Source organism: Petromyzon marinus, chromosome 59 (assembly GCF_048934315.1).
Source record: "Petromyzon marinus isolate PM22_M1 ecotype Great Lakes invasive population chromosome 59, UKy_Petmar_22M1.pri1.0, whole genome shotgun sequence".
In the NCBI taxonomy this organism is placed as follows: Eukaryota; Metazoa; Chordata; class Hyperoartia; order Petromyzontiformes; family Petromyzontidae; genus Petromyzon; species Petromyzon marinus.
Genome location: NC_133725.1, coordinates 19148471 through 19161756, shown reverse-complemented (window position 1 = coordinate 19161756; position 13286 = coordinate 19148471). Strand labels below are relative to the sequence as shown.

The 13286-nt window shown below is 53.1% G+C and overlaps 2 long non-coding RNA genes across 3 annotated transcripts; both read left to right on the top strand.

Annotated features, from left to right (window-relative positions):
- Positions 1–3105: 3105 nt before the first annotated feature.
- On the top strand, positions 3106–6287 carry LOC142905798 (uncharacterized). Of its 2 annotated transcripts, XR_012929805.1 has the most exons (4): positions 3106–3362; positions 4826–4927; positions 5231–5311; positions 6218–6287. It is a non-coding gene; the product is annotated as an uncharacterized LOC142905798 (long non-coding RNA). The 2 variants fall into 2 exon arrangements; XR_012929804.1 differs by lacking the exon at positions 6218–6287 and having other exon boundaries at positions 3112–3362; positions 5231–5367.
- A 1194-nt stretch (positions 6288–7481) lies between these two features.
- Positions 7482–11776, top strand: LOC142905924 (uncharacterized). Its single transcript, XR_012929946.1, has 3 exons — positions 7482–7706; positions 9174–9244; positions 9678–11776. It is a non-coding gene; the product is annotated as an uncharacterized LOC142905924 (long non-coding RNA).
- Positions 11777–13286: the final 1510 nt, after the last annotated feature.

Genomic DNA, 13286 nt, shown 5'->3' with positions numbered 1-13286 from the left:
CACATCCAGGTATACAGGTAGGTGACAGGTAGGCACAAGTCGAGGGGAAAACACACGTCCACCCATATTTTACCACACGAGTTGAAGAGCCACACGTACCTCCATGGCAGCAACTTGCAGAGTAGGGTGCTCAGAGCTCACTGCGTTTCTCGCACGGTCCGGGTCTCTGCGTGGAGAGCGGGAGACGCAGGTGAGGGTCACAAAAAACCGATGGTGTGCGACAATACTCATGTCTAAACACGCGTCATGTCACAATGCGGACTCTCATCATCAACACGGACTCACATCATCATCACAGACTCACAACCTCACCACTCACCCACAACACGAAACACAACAAAAACAACAAAGACCGCCATTTGCCACTAAGCAGCAGCAAATGCCAGGCCAGGTGCACTTTGAGACCACGTGAAATGCTGAAGGCTCACTGACAGGTCACAGGTCAGACCCAGGTGCCAAGAGTTGACTGACTGAGATGACTGTGCCAACGTGCTACATTTCAGCCGCCCAGGTCAAAGGTCGTTGTTGTGAGCGTCGCTCCTTTGTTCGGACACCAGCAACACCGCGACAAACACCACCACTAGCACCACCACTAACACCACTACTAACACCACCACCACTAACAAAGACAGATCCCCCGTATAGCCTGAATATACTGTAGGGGCAATTTCTGCTAGCGAGCACCTATAAAGGTCGGCATGGCACACGAGGGGGTGGGTGGCTAACACCACGCCTGGCCGCCTTTGTCTCCCTAGCGGCGATGTTTACACATCGTACCAGGTATTCATTTGAGGCTGAGTCTACCTAGGGGAGGCCCAGGACCGGTTCAGATAATCGTTGCTGGTGTTGGCCGTGAGCGGAAATCGAACCCGGGTCGCCAGGTTTGTAGCGCAGCACGTTAACCGCTACACTACCGCTCCCCTCAACTAACACCACAACTAACACCAGCACTAACACCACTCCTAACACCACCACTAACACTACGAACCCTAAAAACACCACCACCAACATCAACTCCACCACCACCAACACCACTACCACCACCACCACTAACACTACCACCAATAATACCACCAATAATACCACCATCACTAACACGACCACCACTAATACCACCAACACCACCATCACTAACACCAGCAACAATACCTCGAACAACCACCACCACTAACACCACCATCACTAACACCAACACCACCATTATTAAGACCACAAACACCACCACTAACACCACCATCACTAACACCACCACCACTAATACCACCAACATTAACACCACCACTCCTCCTCCTGCTAATACAGGACACCAAAGACAACGATCCTCATAGAGCCTTAACAGGCTGTAGGGGCAAGTGCTGTTAGCAAGCAGTACGTATGAAGGCCGGCACGGTAAACGAAGGGGTGGGTGGTTAGCACCACGCCCGACCGCCTTTGTCTCCCCAGTGGCGATGTTTACGCATCGCACCAGGTACTCATTTGAGACCGGGTCACTGCTACACACAGACTCACACTGACCCAGACACACGTACACAGACTCACACAGAGAGACTCACACACAGACTCACTTAGAGAGACTCACACACAGACTCACATAGAAAGACTCACACCACCACCGCCACCACTCACCCACAGCTCGGTTCCACGCCTAACGGCCAAACTGCCAAGGGAAGCACGTGGCGCGAGACGCGGCGTGGTGTAATAGCCATTAGCTCCTCCCCCTCACCTAAGCTCCTCCCCCATGCTCCCTCTTTCCCCCCCTGCCCCTTCCCCTTCACAACCCCCCCCCCAAGCATCCCCCCCCTCGCGACCCCCCTTGCCCCCCCTGGCAACCCCCGCCCATGCTCCCCCTCAAACCCCCCCCCCTCCGCCCCCATTGCCCACCCCCCTCCCCCCGCTGCTACTTACAGTCAGGCAGGGGGCGAGTGGAGGCGGCGCGCGCTCTGGATTGTGGGTGGCGAGCGGCTGATTTGGTTTCCCGCTCACGGCCACCGTCAGTGGCTCGCGAAAGCTTCTGAAGCGGCAGCTCGCTGGGCCTCCTCTACGTCGACTCAGCCTGAAGGTGAGAACCTCGCGCGGTGTGCACACATCAGCAGTGGCGGCGGTGGTGGGGGGAGACAGAGGAGGAGGCGCCTGGGCCACAGCCGTCACGTCCTAGACGCCTGCTGAGTTCACGGCGCTGCTTCAAGCAGAGCCCGGCCCTGCTGCTGCTGATGAGGCGCTGACGGTGGAAACCGGCTCCAGAGTGGCCCTCGTGTTGAGCCATAGCTGATGAGAGGCACTCCCAGACTGCCGTGTGTTTTTGTCCCTGGAGGGACGGGTTTGTTGTGGATGCGAATCGCCTGCTGCTGGAAAAGGCATCCACTAGAGGCCGCTATATAGAGGTATTTGGTCTACTCTTCCACGCTGGTCCGGACGTGTTGGAGCAAAGTGGCCATGCCCACACTTTACCCCACCACACGCAGGGCGTTAGCTCGCTGGATTTGCAATGCAGAGGTGCAGGTTAGATTTCATTCCCACTCACACCCACCGACACTCACTCAGCCACCCACTCAGCCACTCTCTGGGCATCTATGAAAAAGAGCTTCATAGCTCATCGGATTCCTCCAGCAAAAACATACTGATTCTCACCCACCCACTCAGCCATTCACCCACCCACTCTGGCACTCATCCACTCACCAATTCACTCAGCCACCCACTCGGCCACCCACTCAGCCACCCACTCTCTCACCCACTTCGTCACCGGTCACCCACTGCCACCCACCCACTTGGTCACCGGTCACCCACTGCCATCCACCCACTTAGTCACCGGTCACCCACTGCCACCGGTCACTCACTCTGCCACCGGTCACTCACTCTGCCACCCACCCACTCTCTCACCAACCCACCGACTCTCTTGCCAACCCACCGACTCTCTCGCCAACCCATCCACTCACCCACAGGGAGACACAAGGAGACAAGGGGACCCACATGGTGTGAGAGTGTATCAGCATCATTGTGGTTGTTGTGGTGGTTATGTTGGTTGTTATGGTTGTGGTGGTTATATTTGTGGCAGTAGTGTTTATACTTGTGGTTATGTAGCTGGTGGTTATGATTATATTTGTGGTTACGGCGATTATGGTCGCAGTGATTGTGATTATATTTGTTGTGGTTATAACCCGCGATGTATTTCGTCGAGGATGGATGCCGCCGCGTGCAGGAGTTGGGCGAGGCGGGAGTGAGCCACCTGAAGCGCCCTCTCCGACGGTGGTGAGCCGCCGGGCGGCCGGGCAGTGAGCAGCTCGGCCGTCGTCGCTTCTCCTCCCCCTTCCGGGGCTGCCAACCCCAGTGGTGTTGAGTCGTCCTCCTCTTCCACTGGAGCCCTGGTACGAGTTTTTCTTCGCGTCTCCATTATAGCGATTCATCTTACTATTTGGCTACTTCTGACGCCAGTTGTAGTGGGTGGAACGGAGAGCGAGACTTCTTACCGAAAGAACCAAAGAGTATGAACTTATATGGTTTATTTCATCTATTTTTAGTGGTTTGCTACCATTCCCTTTGCACTCCTATCGTTTTTGTATTGTTTGTTGTGACGTTATGACCCCGTGCCCCCTACTGGCACATCTTTGATCAAAGAGCTTTATAGCTCATTGGATTCCTCCAGCACAGAATCAATACCGATTCTGATGAGACCGGAACGAACACGTTTGAATCGAATCGCGTACTTCGCTTTACTAAAATAGTTGTGGAATCGATTCTTGTGGAATCTGTTCTCGTGAAATCGAATCATCGATATTAATTACAGAGATTCACCATCGATATTAATTACAGACATTAATCAACGACGTCGCTAGGAGTATCGTGGTGCCGCTCTGCAAACCTTCGGGCTACTATCAAAGGTTTGTTCATCAAGCCATCCAGATATATAAACACAGACATAACTTCAACCGAGAAGATGGATACAAATTGAGTAATCATTGGAAGAATGTTATTAACCAGGTAAAACCTTAACTGCTTTATGGTGTTGCCTTAACTTTCTGCATCTCTAATTTCTTAAGCTTCCCACTCCCAGCCCCGCTCTCTTCAGCACTCCCCTCATACCCCCCCTCTCTATCTCTCCTCCCTGATCCTCCCCCCTTCTCTTACCTATATAGTCTCTTGTTTACAGCAGCTCTTTTGCCCACGTCGGCAATTGTTTCTTGCTGTGGTTTGTCCCACCTGATGATGGACGCTTGTGTTGTGCCCGAAACGTCGTGATTTAATTTATTTTATATTTTATGCCTATGTGACTTTACCGAAAGAACCAAAGAGTATAGCGCAAGAGAGTTTGTGTAGGTTGGAGCGGTAGTGTAGCACAGTAGGGGGCACAGGTGGTGCATCGGCCAGTCATCTCAGTCAAGCAACCAATGGCAACCTGGGTCTGTCTGTCTGTGACCTCCTGCTGCCAGCGGGCGTTCGACGCTTCATGTGGCCTTAACCTGCACGTAGCCTGGCACAAGCGCCGTGGTGACATCTCCACCACTTCGTGGCGAATGGCGGTTGTTGTTTATGGTCGTCTCGCGATTAGCACTACGCTGCACTACTAACCCAGCGACCCGAGTTCAATTCCCGCTCACGGCCAACACTGTTGACGATTCCGTTCCTGGGCCTCCCCTTGGTCAACTCAGCCTCAAATGAGTACCTGGTGCGTTGTGTAAACATCGCCACTGGGGAAATTAAGGCGGCCGGATGTGGTGCTGGCCACCTACCCCCCTTCGTGTATCAAAGGTGCTGCTCGTTAACAGCACTTGCACCCGACAGTCCTGTCGAAGGCTACATGGGGGATCTTTGTCTTTGTTTGGTGGTGCAGCTGAGGAGGCGCAACTGCACGGCGAGTACCTCTACCGCAAGGCGCAGGAGGCCAAGAAGGTCCTCGTAGAGGAGAAGGCGCAGCTCAAGAGGGCGCTCGATGGTAACGGGCGGCGAGACGGATCTAGAGATGGGCTCGCGACGACAAGACAGACGAGAGACAGCGAGACAGACTAGAGACGTTGAGACATGCAAGACAGACTAGAGACGGATCTAGAGACAATGAGACACGCAAGACGGACTAAGATGGGACAAGACGGTCTGACAATACAGGCGAGAAGACAACCGCGCGTTGGAAAGCGTTTCCGAATGAATCCATGCGTACGCATGATTTTTCTTCCTTGTTAATTCTCCCCTGCCCGCCCCCCACCCACTGCCCCCTGTCCCCCTGACGTCGTCACCGAAGAAAACCTGGTGCTGCCTACGGACCTGCGGTGGGAGGCGCTTGAACTCCAGAAGGCCGTGGAGTTCGACCAGGGAGGGGAGGGTGATCTCACATCCCTCACCATCACGTCTCCTCGCATCTCTCTCTCTCTTCCTTCCCGCGAGACTCCCGAGGCAGAGGGATAAGCGTCGCGCGTCTCCGCCCGCTAGACACGCCGAGTCGGCGCGCATCCCCGGCTCGCCGTCGGTCCTTCCTGCCAAGCGGTGGCACCGTGTTTTGCCGCGGAGGTTCGCGGTTCGAGAACGGCGGGCCCTCAACCCCCCCCCCCCCCACCGGTTTAATGGGTTTAATGCCGCAGTTGCGTTGACCGTAAATACTGCACGGCGATTGCTTCCCAAGTGGACTTTGAAAAATCCCGTGGCGTGAACGTGGAAAAAGAGTCGGCCGTGTGTGTGTGATGGCTGGCGTAAATTTTTGTGGAATGTCAAATGAAGGCCGTGGTCACCACATAACGTGTGCTTCTGGAGCAGTCTTCCTTCTGGAGCGGTCTTCCTTACAATATTAGGAAGCCACTGGAGCTTTGCACTTTTAAATCATCGTCTAGATTGACAAACTCATTTCTTGAGAACTACTTTTTGTGGTTAGTTTGTCACACTTCCGATTACCACGGTTGGCTACGTGCTGTAACAAAGAGGTTTAACATGCACTGACGCACTCATTCACTCACTCATCATTTTACTCAATTTACCCACTCACCTGCCATATCACCCACCCACTCTTGCAATTGGGACTCATCCAGGTCTCATTATTGCTCAGCTCGCTACACAAAATCAACGCGATCACTGCAGAGTGATATTCTCAACCATTCCTGGTCGCTCCTTCCATCCATCCACACACACACCTTCACTCACCTGCACGGTGAAGTATGGCAAATGATAACCTACCCTCTCCGTCCCCCCTGCCCCATCTACCACCTCTTTCTATCCACCCCGCTCCCCGTGTCAGTAGGAGTGAGCAGCCACATGGATGACGAGTACCGCTGAGCCGGCGTGAAGGACCCACACATCATGGTGACGACCTCTCGCGACCCCGGCTCCCTCCTCAAGCAGTTCATCAAGATGCGGGCACGGGGTCACAGGGGCTACAGGGTTTGGGGTCACATGAGGGATGTGGGTCCTCGTGTATTGCATGTGTACAAGCGCGCAAAGACAGAGGTCCCCCATATAGCCTTAACAGGTTTTTGGGACAGGTGCTGTTTGCGAGGGTGTAGGTGGCTAGCACCACAACTGGCCACCTTTATCTCTCTGGTAATGATGTTTAAACACCGCACTAGGTACTCGTTTGAGGCTGAGTTGATCTAGGGGAGGCCCAGGACCAGTTCAGATAATCGCCACTGGTGTTGGCCATGAACGGAAATAAACCTCGGGTCACTAGGTTTGTGGGGCAGCATGCTAACTGCTAAATTACCGCACACACACACGTGTTCTCTATCGGCTTTAGAATCAGTTCCTTGCACCTCACACGAGTCGTGTCGACCAATCATCGGGCTTGTGCAGTGTGAGACAACTCGCATCCGTTGAGTTAACCAGAAGAAATCTGGTTGTTGATGAAAGGTGGAGGCTGTGTGGGGGGGGGGGGTCGTAAGTGGTGGAGCGTTGGACACTTTGGTTTGGTGCATGCAGCTTTTGTCAACTTCATTCCTCGCGATTCAGTCCGCCTTTTCGCGATGACCGATCCCTTCCATTCATCGAAAATGTATCTACTGTAGCACTACGCACGGTCGGTGGTCACGGAAAGATGTACCATTGGGGGCGCCACTGTGGCGAGATGTTAACTCCCTCACCTGGTATACAGGAGGTCGCAGGTTCAATCCTGACCCTGATGCCTGCTGTATATTTGGAGTTGCGTGCCTCTTTCCGAGGAGTCGCGTGGATTTCTCTCCAGGTCCTCCGGTTTTTCCCTCCGCATTTAGAATCAACGTCCGTTTAAGAGTATTTGGCTGCTATAAATTTCCACATGGCGATAAGCCACTTAGTTGAGCTATGATTTGTGGCCAGGTCGCTTCTGGAAAAGAGCTGCATAGCTCAGTGGGCCTTACCTGGTAAAATAAAAATAGTAAAGTTTTTCCAATGGTGCATCCCAGTTGTGCCAACACGGGGTTTGGCGACCCCGTATACCGGCACGGCTCGGCTCGGCTTCCGCAATGGAAAAAACAAACAACACAACCCGAGTCGGATACAGTGGGGGGGCGGGGAAGTGGGGGGGGCGAAAGCAGCGTGGCCGGGACGGACGCCGGTGGGAAGAGCGGATTCGGCGTGTGACCGCTTGCTGTCATGTTACCACACCACCACCACCCTCCCACCACCACCGCAGGAGATGAAGCTGATCCTGCCGAACGCTCAGCCGATGAACCACGGAGGCCACAAGCTGCAGGCGCTGGTGTGGGCGTGCTGCGCCAACGCCGTCAACGACTTCATCGTCCTGCATGAGCACCGCGGTATGCCAGGCACGCGCACGCACCGCAGTCGACAAAGCTCCCCCGTGTAGCCTTTAACAGGCTGTCAGGGCAAATGCTGTTTGTCGAGCGACCTACGAAGGCCGGCAGGGCACACGGCGGGGTGGGTGGTGTGGTCATTACCGCATCTGGCCCCTTTTGTCTCCCCACTGTCGATGCTTGGACACACCGGAAATCGAAGTCAGGTCACCGGATTTGTAGTGTAATGAGATAGCCACTCCGCTCCCGCTCCCCGGTGTGATGCATGGTGTGACGTGTGTGATGCGGTGCAACAGACGGGGATGGAGGTGTATTTAGCTGTGCGTACGATGTGCGGTGTGTAGTATGACGCTGCAGACATGGAATTGTGGTGTTTTAACTGTGTATGTGGTGTGATGTGGTATGATGCCGCAGATGGAAGGGCAGTCTGTTTAACTCTCCAGTACAGTCTGTGTGACACCTGTGGTGTGTCTAACTTTCCGGCATGCTGTTCATGTGACACGTGGTACGATGCCACGGTGTACTTGACACTCTCGAGCGTGGTGATGCGGCACGACATCCGGACGTGGACATGATGTCCGAGGCATTCCAACACCTCGTGATGCACAACTTCACGTCGCGACTCGGAAAGAGGGTGCGTGCGGGCACCGTGCCAGTCTCACCCACATCTTCCTCCCCCATCCCCAAAGCACAAAGATCCCTCGTATAGGCTATAACCCTTTCTCATTTCCATGATGTACATATACGTCGTCGAAACGGAACCGTAAGAAAAACTCAAGTACGTCTTCTGACCTGAAGACATACCTTTTGCTCCCATAAGACTATGCGGGAGGGCGTGTGGCACAGTTATGTTCCATAGAGTGCCGGTCGTGTCACTACGGTTCTCTGCGGTGAGGGCAACGCCTTTTAAAAACAGCAGCGCTACGCCTCTATAAATAAAATTAACGCCGAGCCGCTCGCGCGTACCGAGATTCAGCGGTGAACGTGACACCTACCACCCAGCAACTTGCAGATGTCTCGGAATGGGAAAGAGTGAGCAGACTTTTGGGCCAGGTGCTGTGTGTCCGCCTGTATATTCGGAGTTTGCATGTTCTCCTCCTGGTCACTTTGATTTTTCTCCGGGTCCTCCGGGTTTTTCCCTACACATTTAGAAACTTGAATTTCGAGTATTTTGCTGCTATACATTTTTATGTGAAAAAGAGCTACATAGCTCAGTGGTAAAATAAAAATAGTTTCGTTTTACTTTAGTTTTCGAGCAACAGCACAGAGTTTTTATTTAACGCCATCTCTGAAGCTGAAGGCGCGTAATGTTGTTCATTTGCTAATGCATCCGCAGTTTTAAACAGGGTGGCCGCTGGCCTCTAACTGGCAAACGTCTGCGAGGACACGTAATGAGAGTCCAGCGCCGTCCGTGTGACTTGCCGCGACCCCTCCCGTGACTTCTGTGCCCCCCTTCCCCCCTCCCAACAGGCACAACGTCTACAAGCGCGACGGCAAGGACATCGAGTTGAAGGAGGTGGGACCGTGATTCGAGATGGAGCGTAAGTCTGCCCGACACATTGTTACTCGTCTCCACTTTACACCCCTGCAGAGGCGGTGGAAATTCCACATTCCTTGTGGACATCCCTACGAAGTAGTTGTAAATTTTATCGACCCCTGAGAGGATGATGGGCTGAATGTAAGAGTCTAGCCTCGGGCTAGGTGGCCCGCGGGTGACTTGTAGAGCGGATCGGAACTTGAGTCGGTGGGGTCGCTGCTCTGGTCGCATTCGCTGTACCGTGACCCGACTCGCATTCCCCCACCCCGGATGCGATGTGTAAATTCAAAGATGATCGGACGTAATGCTGGCCACCCACACCCACCCCTTGGTGTGCCGTGCTGGCTTTCCTACATGCTAACACACGAACAGCGCTTTTCCCACGCCGTCTGTTAAAGGCTGCATGGGGGGGATCTTTGCTTTTGTGTGTCGCGCAGTCTATGAGATTAAACTGGGCACGCTGGACAACGCGGCCACCGCCGAGGTGGAGTGGCCTTGGCGACCGTACATGAACACGGCGAAGAAGAGGAAGTTCCTGAGCGTGGAGTGAGGGAGGGGAGCGACTTCCCCCCCCCCCCCATGGGCCTGGGGGGAGGGGCATTGGGGGGGGGGTTTGTCCCTGGAAAGCCGGAGTTGGAGTCGAACCTCGCGGCGCTCTCCGCCGAGGCTCGAGACGTTGAGGAGAGGTCGCCGCGTGGATAGGGCAGTGCGTGAATCGCTGTTCCAACCGTCGTCACACACGCGCATCATACGCGTCACACACACATTGCGGATGTACATTTATCAAACACAAACATGCACATCGTCGCATGCGTCGCACACAGAAGCACACAATTGCACAAAAAGACAAAGGTACTCCGTATCGCCGTTAACAGATTGCTGGGGCAAGTGCTGTTAACGGGTAGCACCTATGATGGCCGGCATGGCACAGAAGTGGTTGTGTGGCCAGCCCCACGTCTGGCTGCCTTTGTCCTCCCCAGTTTTGCGATGTTATACACACCCCACACCACGTACTCAGATGGCTGAGTTCGTAGTGCGCTAACTGCTGCACCACCGCTCCCCAAACGGTGTACATACACGCGTACACAAAACGAAACATTAACATTTATTTAAGTAACAAAAAAGAAAATACCAAGTCAGGCAGATGGAGAAAGTGGCGTGTCGCCGTGCACAGCACCGCTCTCGTAGCTACTCACCTAGGGTGGGAGCTCTTGGCTTCAATGCCACCCGGGATGTTTAGATGTGAAAACCTGCCATAAATAATATTTTTGGGAAGTCACAAGCGCCTTAAGTTGCATCTCATCTCGACCATTTTAATGGGCACCCCCCCCCCTGTAGCTGTCCCCCTGTGGCACAAAATAAACTAACAAAACTAATCTCTTTTTATTTTACCAGGTAAGGCCCACTCAGCTGTATAGCTCTCTTTCAGGAACGACCGGGCCACAAATGAAAGCGCTATAAAGTGGCTTGTCACACAGAAATATATAGCAGCCAAATACTTTTAAACGCATGTTTCTAAATGTGGAGGGAAAAACCGAAGGACCCAGAGAAAAATCCACGCGGTCACGGGGAGAACATGCAAACTCCAGATATACAGGCGTCGGGATTTAACCCACGACCTCTATACCAGGCGAGGCCCCAAGGTGAATCAGCACTTGGCCTGCGAGCGGGTATTATTAGTCTGTCAGTAGGGGGTAATGATTCCGGATTTCAGTCTCAATTGAAACTGAAATCTGGAACACTTTTGTCATATTTTGCTCGTATAAGTGTGTTCATAAAATACAAGTTTGGTCATTGAGAGAGTTATAAATGTCCTATACGCATTTCATGTTTATTGTGTTTTTTGTATTTAATGTATGAAGAAAATACAATTTTGTATATGCTACAGTATGTTTCACACGTTATTCAGTGACACTGCATATGACGGGCAATGTTTGGGGCAATCGGCCTTCAACATGGAAAATACATAGAGGCCACATGACCCGTGGCCACCGCCACTTCAACCGTGGCCCCACCACTTCAACCGTGGCCCCATTGGCACGTTGATGTGTGGCTCTGCCTTCACCTGTGGTGAGAATGAGACCAGAAAAATTACAGGAGGCCGACTCCATATGAGTCCGTCACGCTCTGGATCTCGCTAATGGGACGTCGGATGAAAATAAAACATGGAAGCGACAAGTTTCTTCTCTGGCGAGGACATTCCCACAAGATTGCCACCTTTCCCAATTAATGGAATTTGCCCCAACATCACCCTGATCCAAACCAGCGGGAGCTGAAATCTTCCAGAAGGTTCAGGATTTATTGGTACAATCGTTCGGATGTTGGTGTCCGCATGGACTTGCATTTAAAACCCCCGGTCCGCTTGACGTCTTTTAAACAATACCTGTGGTCGGGTCCGCTCCCCCACCTTTCTATCCCCTGCTTTTTTTTTTATAACCGGTGTAGTATATGTTGACGGTGTGTGCGTGTATCACAACGCGATGTAACCGGGCCCTCGAATTGCCTCAAGAAATGAATAAACAACACCTGTCGCTTTGCTGTTGTAATGTCACCACGAGGCGCCGAATGACGGTGGGACGGCGTCGTCGCACTCGTCGAGTGGACAAGGGCTCCGTGAAATGACGGTGCGGATTGCGCCAAGCGTATAGAGGTCGCCGATTGCACGCCGCTGTGGCTCAAACACTCGTGGGTCCACCTCAAAGTTCCTGTGCCCATTTGAACCTCATTGCCTGCGATGATGCTGCTGCTGCCATGGAAGAACACACGTGGCGCCCTCTTGTCTCTCCATGTTGTCTTTCACGTCCCATCGCAGTTTTCAGGTCACTTGATGTTTACAGCCTCCGGTAAGGAGGCAGTGAGGTTCAGCCGCTCCATTTTTCTTCCTTTAGTGCACAGTACCGTACACGGATACGGGCACAGTACAACACCGTAGCTTTATTGATTGTTCAACAAAAAAGACCATCCCTCGCCCAATCTAGTTACCTATACGGTGTAATATATGGCGAGACATATGTTAACGTAAAAAAAATGGAACTGTAATGCTGAAAATTATACTCCATGAAACTCGGGGTTTTATGGAGTATCTGAGGGCTTCTCAACGCTTCATGCCTCGCCCCCACTGATGCCCTCTTCTCCCCACTACTACTGACGATTGTATGTAGGGTGTGTAGGCATTTACTTCCGACTGTTGTATGTAGGGTGGTGGTGGTGGTGATGGTGGGAGTAAATGAGATTTAAAACTGGGTGCTTAACTTGAACTCACCACCACTCACATCATGTATGCACTCATCCGCCATCTTGCTCACTGACCCTGTTTCCGTGTTGATGGTGTGAGTCCGTATTGATGCTGTGAGTCTGTTGATCGTGTGAGTCTGTTGATGCTGTGAGTCTGTGTTGATCATGTGCGTCTGTGTTGATGCTGTGAGTCCGTGTTGATGGCTCGGGGGCACGGTACAGAGGGGCAGTACAACTGTAGAGTAATAGTTGTCCAGCAGCGGCAACTGCGGTGGACGGGGAGTACACACGCCAGTGAGCCTCATGCGGGTTTGTCAGCAGGGTGGAGGCACTGGGGCAAGGATCACAGAGACCCTCCCTGGAAGACACTGGAACCCGCTCGTGGGTTGGAGAAGGGAGGCGCGGCCGAGTCGGATAAAAGCAGCGGAGAGCGAGAGCTCGTGGTTGCACGTTCTGGGAAGTGGAGTCGTCTCGTCGGCACTGTCGTCTTTGCCGACTTGGTCGCTGCCGTCTTCACTAGATAATTGGGCGGCCGGATAGTTGTTGGCTGTCTCGGTCGATGCCGTCAGTGTAACATGGTGGGGGTTGTGTCTAAGCTAGGCTATTTGACTGGGAGAAGCGAGGGCGAGTCTGTGAACCTGATGGTGTTAAATAAGGAAGGTGCGGAAGGTACGGGAGAGGATGAGGAAGATCGTGGGATGGACGGGGGAGGATGAGAAGATAGTGGGAGGGACGGGGGAGTAAGGAGGTGGGAGGGATGTGAGAGAAAGAAGGAGATAGCGGGGGGGACGGGAGAGGAAGAGGGAGATGGT